This window comes from Aotus nancymaae, unplaced genomic scaffold (genome assembly GCF_030222135.1).
Source record: "Aotus nancymaae isolate 86718 unplaced genomic scaffold, 86718_ANA_hifiasm-v0.15.2.pri h1tg000030l, whole genome shotgun sequence".
NCBI lineage: Eukaryota > Metazoa > Chordata > Mammalia > Primates > Aotidae > Aotus > Aotus nancymaae.
In genome coordinates this window covers 13,855,113-13,866,235 of record NW_026988443.1, presented here as the reverse complement: position 1 = coordinate 13,866,235, position 11,123 = coordinate 13,855,113, and the positions used below count along the sequence as shown (strand labels likewise).

Genomic DNA, 11,123 nt, shown 5'->3' with positions numbered 1-11,123 from the left:
CGACGTGAGCGCGCGACCTCCGGCGCCATTTTGTCGAGAAACAAGCGGAGTTAACCGAAGAGGGGGTTGAGGAGAGCTGAAGTCGGGGACTCAGGAGTTTCCTGTGTCCAGCGCTGCCGGAGCCGCCTGAGGTGAGGCGGGCTGGCGTCAGGGGCTGGGGTACGGTGGCGGTGTTAGCTTGGGGACGCCAGTGCCAGTGGGAGGAGGAACAGGGGTGGACCTGGGGCCATTGGAAACGTTTCCCGGAGCTCTGGGGAGTGAGAGGCAGCCGGGACGGGCAAGTGGGGCGAGGCGGGAAAGGGCGGACTCTCTCCCCACGGCTCTCGGAGGCTTCGCGCTCTGAAGATGAGGCCAGCGAGAAGACTCTAGGAAGCGGAGTGCAGAGCGCGGGATGAGACCCAGGGTGGCCTCTGTCCCGGGCCTGGAGGCTCAGGGGGCGGCAGTGGCGGCAGTTCGTGTCGCTGGGCCTGGCTTCGCGCTGGTTGCACCCTCCTGAGACTCCCCCACGACCTCCTCAGCTACTCTCACTCTGCACCCGGATGGGTGCAGTGGGCATCGGTTCCCGAGGCCTAGCGCCTCGGGCGGGGGGGCGGTGTTTGGAGTTTTTGCACGTTTCCAGTTTTTCTCCGTGTGCTCGGAGCTGCCACTCTTCCCCTCTTACGCCCCCTGCACATTGTCAAAGCCCCCCATGTTTCGGGTATCCCCGGATGGGAAGGGCGGGCGGGAGCGAGCACTTCCTTATTACTTGCCACAGGTTTTGTTCCACTAGCGCGCCCGGGCGCTCACACTTTATTTGAAGTGGGCCCCCACCTGCTCGGTCCGGTGTCTGCAATAGTGGCGGTCCTGCTCACCCAGGACAAGTGTCCCGCTAGTGAGCTGAGCACTCATAGGCCTCAAGGCTGATGAGAGATCCGCTGCAGGTCTTGTAGAGGTACTTCAGGCCAAACACAAATAATGCTTTTTTCAATACCACCCTCTTGCAGAATTCACCCAGCAGGGCTCACAGACACTAACTCCACAGGGAGTAAACTTTGTAGATTAAAAAAGAATGCTTGGTATCTGTGCATTTGAAAGTGTTGTATTTAAAATAAACTTTATGACAAACTTTTCCCCTGAAGTTAATCAAATGTCACATTTCTTAGGACTAATAAATTAAAGGCAGTTTTCTTCCTGAAAACTGAGTAACAATACTTAATCTCCCTGCCTATTTCTCGACAATTTGATCGCCTGTGACTACTTGGATTTTTTTTTAAGTCAATAATTGAATAAATATAATTAAACTTTTTGAAAAAATACTGAACGTTTTCCTTATGACAGTCCCTTTGATAGGAATAGGGAATACATGGATTAAGAAACTGAGGGAGGGCAAGTAAAATATTAGGAAGAAGATCAAATAGATTAAGAACAAATTTTATTTTTCTAGAGGTACTTGGATTTAATTCTTAAGTGGACTGTGGTCCAGATTTGTATTCCTACCCAACAGAGGATTTTTAGCTATTAAGAAGGTAGGTGGTTAACAGTTTAAATAATTATGTTTTAGGACACTGCAAATTGTTACCTTGTCTAAGGAGAAAACGCATTGATGATACATGGTTTTAGGTGGCTAGCTGTGCTTTGACTGAAATGATGGCATGCTGATAAAACTTGTTTGGAGAGTTGGTTCCTTTTCAACAATTATGGGTCCTCCCAGTCTTAGTGGAAATAAGTCTAGAATTGGTTGGGTGCCGTGGCTCATGCCTGTAATCCCAGCACTTTGGGAGGACGAGGTGGGTGGATCACCTGAGGTCAGGAGTTCGAGACCAGCCTGGCCAACGTGGTGAGACTTCATCTCTACTAAAAATACAAAAATTACCGCCGGGCGCAATGGCTCACGCCTGTAATCCCAGCACTTTGGGAGGCCGAGGCGGGTGGATCACGAGGTCAAGAGATCGAGACCATCCTGGTCAACATGGTGAAACCCTGTCTCTACTAAAAATACAACAAATTAGCTGGGCATGGTGGCACGTGCCTGTAATCCCAGCTACTCAGGAGGCTGAGGCAGGAGAATTGGTTAAACCCGCGAGGCGGAGGTTGTGGCCAGCTGAGATTGCACCACTGTACTCCAGTCTGGGCTAAAGAGTGAGACTCCATCTCAAAAAAAAAAAAAAAAAAAAAAAAAAAAGAACCGGGCGCTGTGGCTCAACTCTGTAATCCCAGCACTTTGGGAGGCCGAGGGGTGGGGGGGCTGATCACGAGGTCAAGAGATCAAGACCATCATAGCCAACATGGTGAAACCCTCCCTGTCTACTAAAAATACAAAAATTAGCTGGACGTGGTGGCTGCACTCCTGCTTCTGTAGTCCCAGCTACTCGGGAGGCTGAGGTGGGAGAATCGCTTGAACCCGGGAGATGGAGGTTGCAGTGAGCCAAGATCGCGCTACTGCACTCCAGCCTGGTGACAGAGCGAGACTCCCGTTTCCAAAAAAAAAGTCTAGAATCAAGGCACAAAGACATACCTATTTGTAACTGAAAGTATTTATTTTTCTTACCTAAGATTGTAATCTTAGAAGTTTTAAGGTAGGGTTTTGTGGCATTACGGTGGAAAGGAATTGAAATACGGTCTTCTTGGTTCCAAGCTAACCACCCTGGTTTCATTTTCTTTTTTTTTTTTCCTAGTTTCTGAATTTCTCCTGGAGGTTTACCTCCTGGTCTCTTTAACATAGATGCTGTCAGGCTAAGTAATATGACATCCTTAACGACATCCTTATTTAGAGTCAAGTCATTAAAAAAAAAACAAAACTGTAAAAACAAATGTTTGTTATCTTTTCAAAACATAAAGTCTAATTTCAAATTATCCTTGCATGTTACTTTTTCTGAGCCTGTTTTTGGTTAGATTCTGATCTGGTTATAAGAAGCTTTCTTTTTAACCAGTTTAAATGTATGAACTTGACTATTTCATTCTGTGAAGTAACAAGTCTTCAGTACCTAGTGCCACAGAATGGAATTTGGCCACAATAATTCTAATCGAATGCTGTCATATTTTGAGACTGTAATTTTTTGGCCTGGGCAAGTGACTCAGGCCTGTATCCTACCTCTTTGGGAAGATGAGGGAGGAGGATGCTTGAGAATAGGAGTTAGAGACCAGCCTGGGCAACATAGTGAGACCCTGTTTTTACAAAACAGATAACTAGATTTAAAATTAATTTTTTGTAAAATATTTGTTAGCGATATATTGTTGCAAATTAACAAAAATAGTAGTCTGCCATTTTGAAATGCCGTATTTTGTGAACTTGGTATATCTTTTTTTTTTTTTTTTTTTTGAGACGCTCTGTTGCCCAGGCTGGAGTGCAATGGTGTGATCTTGGCTCACTGCAACCCCTTCTCCCAGGTTCAAGTGATTCTCCTGCCTCAGACTCCCAAGTAGCTGGATTACAGGTGTCCGCCACCATGGCCACATAGTTTTTGTATTTTAAGTAGAGAAGAGCGTTCATCATGTTGGGTAGGCAGGTCTCGAACTCCTGACCTCAAGTCATCTGCCCGCCACCTCCCAAAGTGCTGGAATTACAGGCAGGAGCCACAGTGCCAAGCCTGAACTTGGTATATAGTTTTATAAAAAAAAGACTATGTAGTCATATGTATTAGCTGAGGCATTTAATGACCCTCTGACCAAACTAAACTTCCTGCTGTGAAGTTTCAAAATGGCATCTCATTGAGTGACTCTATATTTAGAAGAATCTAGTAATTCCTTTTCTGTTTGCTCACAATTTTAAAGATGAATATTTGAAAGTTAGAAGGGGCTCAAAACCTTCTCCTGCCCTGCCCAGCATATAAATAGTTTTTTTTGTTTTGTTTTGTTTTTTGAGACAGGGTTTCACTCCAACTCCTAGGCTGGAGGAGTTCAGTGGCACAATCACTGCTCACTGCAGCCTTGATTTTCTGGTCTCAGATGATTTTCCCACCTCAGCCCCTTAAGTAGCTAGGATTACAGGTGCTTGCTACCATGTCTGTCTAATTTTGTTTTTGTTTTTATGGAGTCATGCTCTGTTGCCCAGGCTGGAGTGCAGTGGCATGATTTCGGCTCACCACAACCTCTGCCTCCCGGGTTCAAGCAATTCTGCCTCAGCCTCCTGTGTAGCTGGGATTACAGGCTGGCACCACCACGCCTGGCTAAATTTTGTATTTTTTGTAGAGATGGGGTTTCACAATGTCAGGCTGGTCTCAAAACTCCTGGCCTCACGCTCTGCCCACCTCAGCCTCCCAAAGTGCTGCTGGGATTATAGGTGTGAGCCAATGTGCCCAGTGCCCAGCTTTTTTTTTTTTTTTTTCCTTTTTGGGTGAAGGAGTTTCCCTCATCGCCCAGCTGGAGTGCATTGCCACAATCTCTGCTCTCTGCAACCTCCGCCTCCCGGCTTCAAGCAATTCTCCTGCCTCAGCCTCTTAAGTAGCTGAGATTATAGGCATATGCCACCATGCCCATCTGAGTTTTGTATTTAGTAGTCAGAGTTAAACCATGTTGGTCAGGCTGGTCTCGAACTCCTGACCTCAGGTGATCCACCTGCCTCAGCTTCCCAAAGTGCTGGGATTACAGGTGTGCACTGCACTTAGCCTGTATTTTTAGTAGAGCTGGGATTTTACCATGTTGGCCAGTCTGGTCTCGAACTCCTGACCTGAAGTGATCTACCTACCTTGGCCTCCCAAAGTTCTGGGATTACAGATGTGAGCCACCATGCCCGACCTAATTTTTGTACTTTTTTATAGAGACGAGGCTTCACTGTGTTTCCCAGGCTGATCCCGAACGACCAAGGCCTCCCAAAGTGCTGTGATTACAGGTGTGAGCCACCATACTGTCCTATGATAGTTTTTTTTTTCCTTCAATATTTGCAGCTGAAGTTTTTTTTTTTTTTTTTTTGAGACGGAGTTTTACTCTTGTTACCCTGACTGGAGTGCAGTGGCACGATCTCGGCTCACTGCAACCTCCGCCTCCTGGGTTCAAGCAATGCTCCTGCCTTAGCCTTCCAAGTAGCTGGGACTACAGGCATGCGCCACCACGCCCAACTAATTTTTGTATTTTTTAGTAGAGATGGGGTTTCACCTTGTTGACCAGGATGGTCTCAATCTCTTGACCTCGTGATCCACCTGCCTTAGCCTCCCAAAGTGCTGGGATTATAGGCGTGAGCCACCGCGCCCGGCTTTTTTTTGTGTGTGTGTGTGTGTGATGGAGTCTTGCTCTGTCACCCAGGCTGGAGTGCAGTGGCACAATCTTGGCTTGCTGCAACCTCCACCTCCTGGATTCAAGCCATTTTCCTGCCTCAGCCTCCCCAGTAGCTGGGATTACAGGTGCGTACCATCATGCCCAGCTAATTTTTGCATTTTTAGTAGAGACAGGGTTTCAGCATGTTGGCCAGGCTGGTCTAGAACTGATGGTGATCTCCCTGCTTCAGCCTCCCAAAGTGCTGGGATTACAGGCGTGAGAGCCACTGTGGCCTGGTGTTTTGTGTGTGTGTGTGTGTGTGTGTGTGTGTATGTATTTCTCACTTAAATTTGCAAGAATGTTACAAAGCAAATAAAACATTGTTCCTTGGAAAGCATAGTTTGAGAAGGCAGTAATTAGAGGTGTAAACTTAATATGAAGCTCTGTGTTGAGATTTAAGGAAACGTAGGGTATACATTTAAGAAATGTGTTTATGTCTTTAATTCTGGAAAACACAGCATTAACCTCCAGGATACCTTATGGTTAACTGTTACAGTTGATACAGGGAAATTCCTAAAATGTTGAATGCAATGTTCAACTGTATAGGAGAATTTTTTGTTGTTTCTGAGAACACAGAAATAAACTTTTTCGTCCAGTATATTCTCGCAACAGGACATGTTTGGGTTTTTCCCTTAGACATCAAGCAAGCTATTCAGCAATGGACACCACATGGGTATGTTCTAATTCAGTATGATTCTGACATGGATGGCCTCAGATCCCATGGGTTGAAGGCTCAAGTCCCATCGACAGCCCCCCACTTCCAGTGCTAATCTCAAGTCCCAGGTGGTTTTACCTGTGTTTCTGACAAACTGGCCATAAATTGAGGTTCCTACGACCCCATTCTTTTTCTTTTTTTTCTTTTTTTTTTTTTGAGACGGAGTTTCGCTTGTTACCCAGGCTGGAATGCAATGGCGCAATCTCGGCTCACCGCAACCTCCGCCTCCTGGGTTCAGGCAATTCTCCTGCCTCAGCCTCCCGAGTAGCTGGGATTACAGGCACGCGCCACCGTGCCCAGCTAATTTTTTGTATTAATAGAGACGGGGTTTCACCATGTTGACCAGGATGGTCTCGATCTCTTGACCTCGTGATCCACCCGCCTCGGCCTCCCAAAGTGCTGGGATTACAGGCTTGAGCCACCGCGCCCGGCCCCATTCTTTTTTTTTTCTTTTTGAGATGGAGTTTCGCACTCATTGCCCAGTCTGGAGTGCAGTGGCACAATCTTGGCTCACCGAAACCTCCACCTCCCAGGTTAAAGCGATTCTCCTGCCTCAGCCTACCGAGTATCTGGGATTACAGGAATGTGCCGCTGGATGCCCGGCTAATTTTGTATTTCTGGGGGACGCAGGGGTTCTCCACATTGGTCAGGGCTGGTCTTGAACTACTGACCTCAGGTGATCTGTCCATCTCGGCCTCCCAAAGTATTGGAATTACAAGCCTGAGCCACCATGCCTGGCCACGACTCCATTCATTTGCTCAGTTAACTTGATAGAGTGTCTTATAGAACTCTGGGAAATACTTAGGTTTGTTTGTTTTGAGATGGAGGTTGTTCTGTTGCCCAGGCTGGAGTGCAGTTGCATGCTCTAGGCTCACTGCAGCCTTTGCCTCCGGGGTTCAAGTGATTCTCCTGCCTCGGCCTCCCAAGTAGCTGAGATTATGGGCGTATGTGCCACCACAGCTGGCTAAATTTTTATATTTTTGGTAGAGACGGGATTTTACCATGTTGGCCAGGCTGCTCTTGAACTCTTGAACTCTTTGGACCTCAAGTGATCCATCCCGATGCCTCGGCCTCCCAAAGTGCTGGGTTCTTTTTTTTTTTTTCTTTCTTTCTTTCTTTCTTTCTTTCTTTCTTTCTGAGACAGAGTCTTGCCTTGTCACCCAGGCTGGAATGCAGTGGCACTATCTTGGCTCACTGCAACCTCTACCTTCCGGGTTCAAATGAGTCTTCTGCCTCGGCCTTTTGAGTAGCTGGGGTTACAGGTGCATGCCACCATGCCCAGCTATTTCTTTGTATTTTTAGTAGAGACAGGGTTGCACCATGTTAGCCAGGCTGGTCTCGAACTCCTGACCTTGTGATCCTCCTGCCTTGGCCTCCCAAAGTGCTGCAATTAAAGGCGTGAGCCACTGCTCCCAGCCACCACTTAAGTTTTGGAGTTTATTATAAAGAATATGGATGAGGAGGTACATAGGAAGAAGTAAGGGCCACGGAGCTTCCATGCCCTCCCCTGGCTACACTATGCCTCAGTTATCTGGAAGCTCTCTGAACCCAGTCTTTTATGGGCTTTTATGGAGGCTTCATTACTTAGGCACAGTTGATTAAATCATGGGCCTTTGGTGGTCACCTTAACCTTCAGCACCTTTCCTCTCCCTGGAGTTTGGGGGAGCGGGGCTACAAGTCGCAACTCTCTAATCTTGGTGTTTCAGGTGACCAGCATCCATGTAAAAACTACCTAGAAGTTGCCAAGCTATCAGTCAACTCATTAGCATACAAAAAGAAACTTAACATTGTAATCATTCTAAGGATCTTAGAAGTTGTATGCCAGGAAAAGAGATGAAGACCAAATGTGTGTCTCACAATATTACAGTAATGTTGAACTAATTTGAAATAAAAAAGTGGAATGAAAGTATTTTGAAAGACAATAATTTTTTTTTTTTTTGGAGTTGCAGAGTGCAGTGGTGCAATCTCAGCTCACTGCAACCTCTGCCTCCCAGGTTCAGGTGATTCTCCTGCCTCAGCCTCCTGAGGAGCTGGTATTATAGGCACGTGCCACCACGCCCAGCTAATTTTTGTATTTTTAGTAGAGACGAGGTTTCGCCACGTTGGCCAGGCTGATCTTGAACTCCTGATCTTGTGATCTGCCCGCCTTGGCCTTCCAAAGTGCTGGGATTACAGGGTTGAGCCATCGCACCATGCCAGGACTTGAGTTTTAACAGGTTATTTACCATTGTAAATTGAATTCTGAGATATGAGAGTTTTCTCGGTGTAGTTCTTTTTAAAATAAAATAGCTTCAAGAAGGCTGCTCTCTGTTACTGTTTTGTTTTGTTTTGTTTTTTGAGACAGGGTCTGTGTTGCTCAGGCTGGAGTGCAGTGGCGAAATCATGGCTCACTACAGCCTCGACCTCCTGAATTCAAGCCATCGTCCCACCTCAGTCTTCCCAGTGGCTGGGACTACAGGTGTGCACCATTATGTCCAGCTAATTAAAACAAGATTTTTTTTTCTTTTTGTAGAGACAGGAGTCTCTCACTATGTTGCTTAGCCTTGACTTGCATTCCCAGCTTCAAATAGTCCTCCCACCTTGGATTACAGGCAGGAGCCACCAGGCCTGGCCTGGATTAGATTAATTCTTGTAAAATGCTTAAGACACGGACACAAGGCTATTAAATGTTACAAGTTATTGAAGGCACTCTAGTATTGAGTGAAAAAAATCCTTGTTTAAAATGACATGTATATAAAAAGCAAGTCAACTCTTTTCATTTTAGACAGGTGACCTGCTGATGTAACAAGGTTTGAGGTTGGCACATCTCACACAGCCATTATGCTTATGAACTACAAAAGGGTCAACTTTTTTTTTCTGGAGACAATGTCTCACTGTGTCTCCCAGGCTGGAGTTCAGTGGCGCTATCTCGGCTCACTGCAACCTCTGCCTCCTGTGTTCAAGTGATTCTCATACCTCTGCCTCCCAAGTGGCTAGGACTACAGGTGTGTGCCGCCATGCCCTGCTAATTTTTGTATTTTTAGTAGAGATGGGGTTTCACCATGTTGGCAGACTGAACTTTTTTTTTTTAGGACAGTTCCACGCGTTGCCCAGGATAGAGTGCAATGGCGCATTCTTGGCTCACTGCAACCTCCTCCTCTCAGGTTTAAGTGATTCTCCTGCCTTAGCTTCCCAAATAGCTGGGATTACAGGTGCCCACCACCACACCTAGCTAATTTTTTTGTATTGTTAGTATACTGAGACTGGGTTTCACCATGTTGGCCAGGCTGGTTTTGAACTCCTGACCTCAGGTGATCAGGCCACCTCAGCCTCCCAAAGTGCTGGGATTGCAGGTGTGAGCCACTGCGCCCATCTTGAACTCTTTTTAATTATTGTTTTCAGAGAAATAGTGGTACGACCATAGCTCAGTGCAACTTTGAACTCCTGGGCTCAGTTAGTCTTCGCGCCTGAGCCTCCGGAGTAGCTAGCTGGAATTGCAGGTACAAGTACACAATCCACCACAAAATAGTTACGCATAAACTCTTTTTCTAATTGTGGTAGCCACTTCACAGAATCCACATACCATCTTCTGGATTTAAGTTGTGCTCGGCCTTGTGTTAATGTGGAAAGTCAATTTTTTCTTTTTCTTTTTTTTTTTTTTGAGACGGAGTTTCGCTCTTGTTACCCAGGCTGGAGTGCAATGGCGTGATCTCGGCTCACCACAACCTCCGCCTCCTGGGTTCAGGCAATTCTCCTGCCACAGCCTCCTGAGTAGCTGGGATTACAGGCACGCGCCACCATGCCCAGCTAATTTTTTGTATTTTTAGTAGAGACGGGGTTTCACCATGTTGACCAGGATGGTCTCAATCTCTTGACCTCGTTCCACCTGCCTTGGCCTCCCAAAGTGCTGGGATTACAGGTGTGAGCCACCGCACCCGGCCCCAATTTTTTCTTTAGTTTTATACAGGCAGGGTCTTGCTCTGTCACCCAGGCTGGAGTGCAGTTGGTGCCATGATAGCTCATTAAAACTACAGACTCCTTGGGCTCCCACATCAGATCCCCAAGTAGCTAAGACTATAGGCACCTGATGCCACACCCAACTAATTTTTTTTGTTGTAGTTGTAGAGACAGGGTCTTGCTATGTTGCCCAAGCTGGTCTTAAACTCCTGGTCTCAAGTGGTCCTCCTGGCTCAGCCTCCCAAGTGCTGAAATTACAGGCATGAGCCACTGCACCGACCAAAAGTTAATTTTGAGGTGTTTACATCGAGGGCCCATCCTACAGAAGGTGGATGTATCAGCCATTTTCTCAAGACAAGGGTACAATTGGCATTTGGGCAGGTAATTCTTTGTTGGTGATACAGGTTGAATATCCTTTATTTTTTTAATTTTTATTTTTTAATGGCACCTGTGCAGAATAATATCCTTTATCTTAAATGCTTGAGACTAGACATGTTTCTGATTTCAGATTTTGGAATATTCTCATTATACTTACCAGTATGCTCCAATGAATATTTCCTTTGAGTGTTACATTTGCACTCAAAACGTTTTGCATTTTGGAGTCTTTTGAACTTTGGATTTTCACATTTGGGATGCTCAACCTGTATTATCCCCTTGCAAGGTGCGATTTTTTTTTTTTTTTTTTTGAGTCGGAGTTTCGCTCTTGTTACCCAGGCTGGAGTGCAATGGCGCGATCTCGGCTCACCGCAATCTCCGCCTCCTGGGTTCAAGCAGTTCTCCTGCCTCAGCCTCCCGAGTAGCTGGGACTACAGGCGCACGCCACCACGCACAGCTAATTTTTTTTTTGTATTTTTCAGTAGAGATGGGGTTTCACCATGTTAACCAGGATGATCTTGATCTCTTGACCTCGTGATCCACCCGCCTTGGCCTCCCAAAGTGCTGGAATTATAGGCGTGAGCCACTGCGCCTGGCGATTTTTTTTTTTTAATTAAAAAAATTTTTGAGATAAAGTCTTGCTCTGTTGCCCAGGTTGGAGTACAGTGGTGCAGTCACAGCTTATTGTATCCTCGACCTCTTAGGCTTAAGTGATCCTCCCACCTCAGCCTTCTAAGTAGCCAGGACTACAGGTGCATGCCACCATGCCCTGCTTGCTTACTTATTTAAACTCCGGGCTCAAGTGATCCTCTTGGCTCAGCCTCCCAAATTGCTGGGGTTATATAGGCATGAATCACTGCACCTGGCC

The 11,123-nt window shown here is 46.3% G+C and overlaps 1 protein-coding gene and 1 pseudogene across 8 annotated transcripts in view; one reads left to right on the top strand and one right to left on the bottom strand.

The window, feature by feature from the left end:
• CNOT1 (CCR4-NOT transcription complex subunit 1) overlaps positions 1–11,123 on the top strand; it is a 91,611-nt gene continuing 80,488 nt past the window's right edge. For 6 of the 8 annotated variants that reach the window (XM_064383143.1, XM_064383140.1, XM_064383145.1 and 3 more), the window contains exon 1: positions 4–131. The gene's annotated coding sequence lies outside the window, so the exon portion shown is untranslated. Of the gene's footprint in view, positions 132–8,288; positions 8,403–11,123 lie in introns of all 8 variants that reach the window. The other 2 variants (XM_064383139.1, XM_064383146.1) reach the window with 2 other exon arrangements.
• Positions 8,703–8,787, bottom strand: LOC135277329 (small nucleolar RNA U13; annotated as a pseudogene).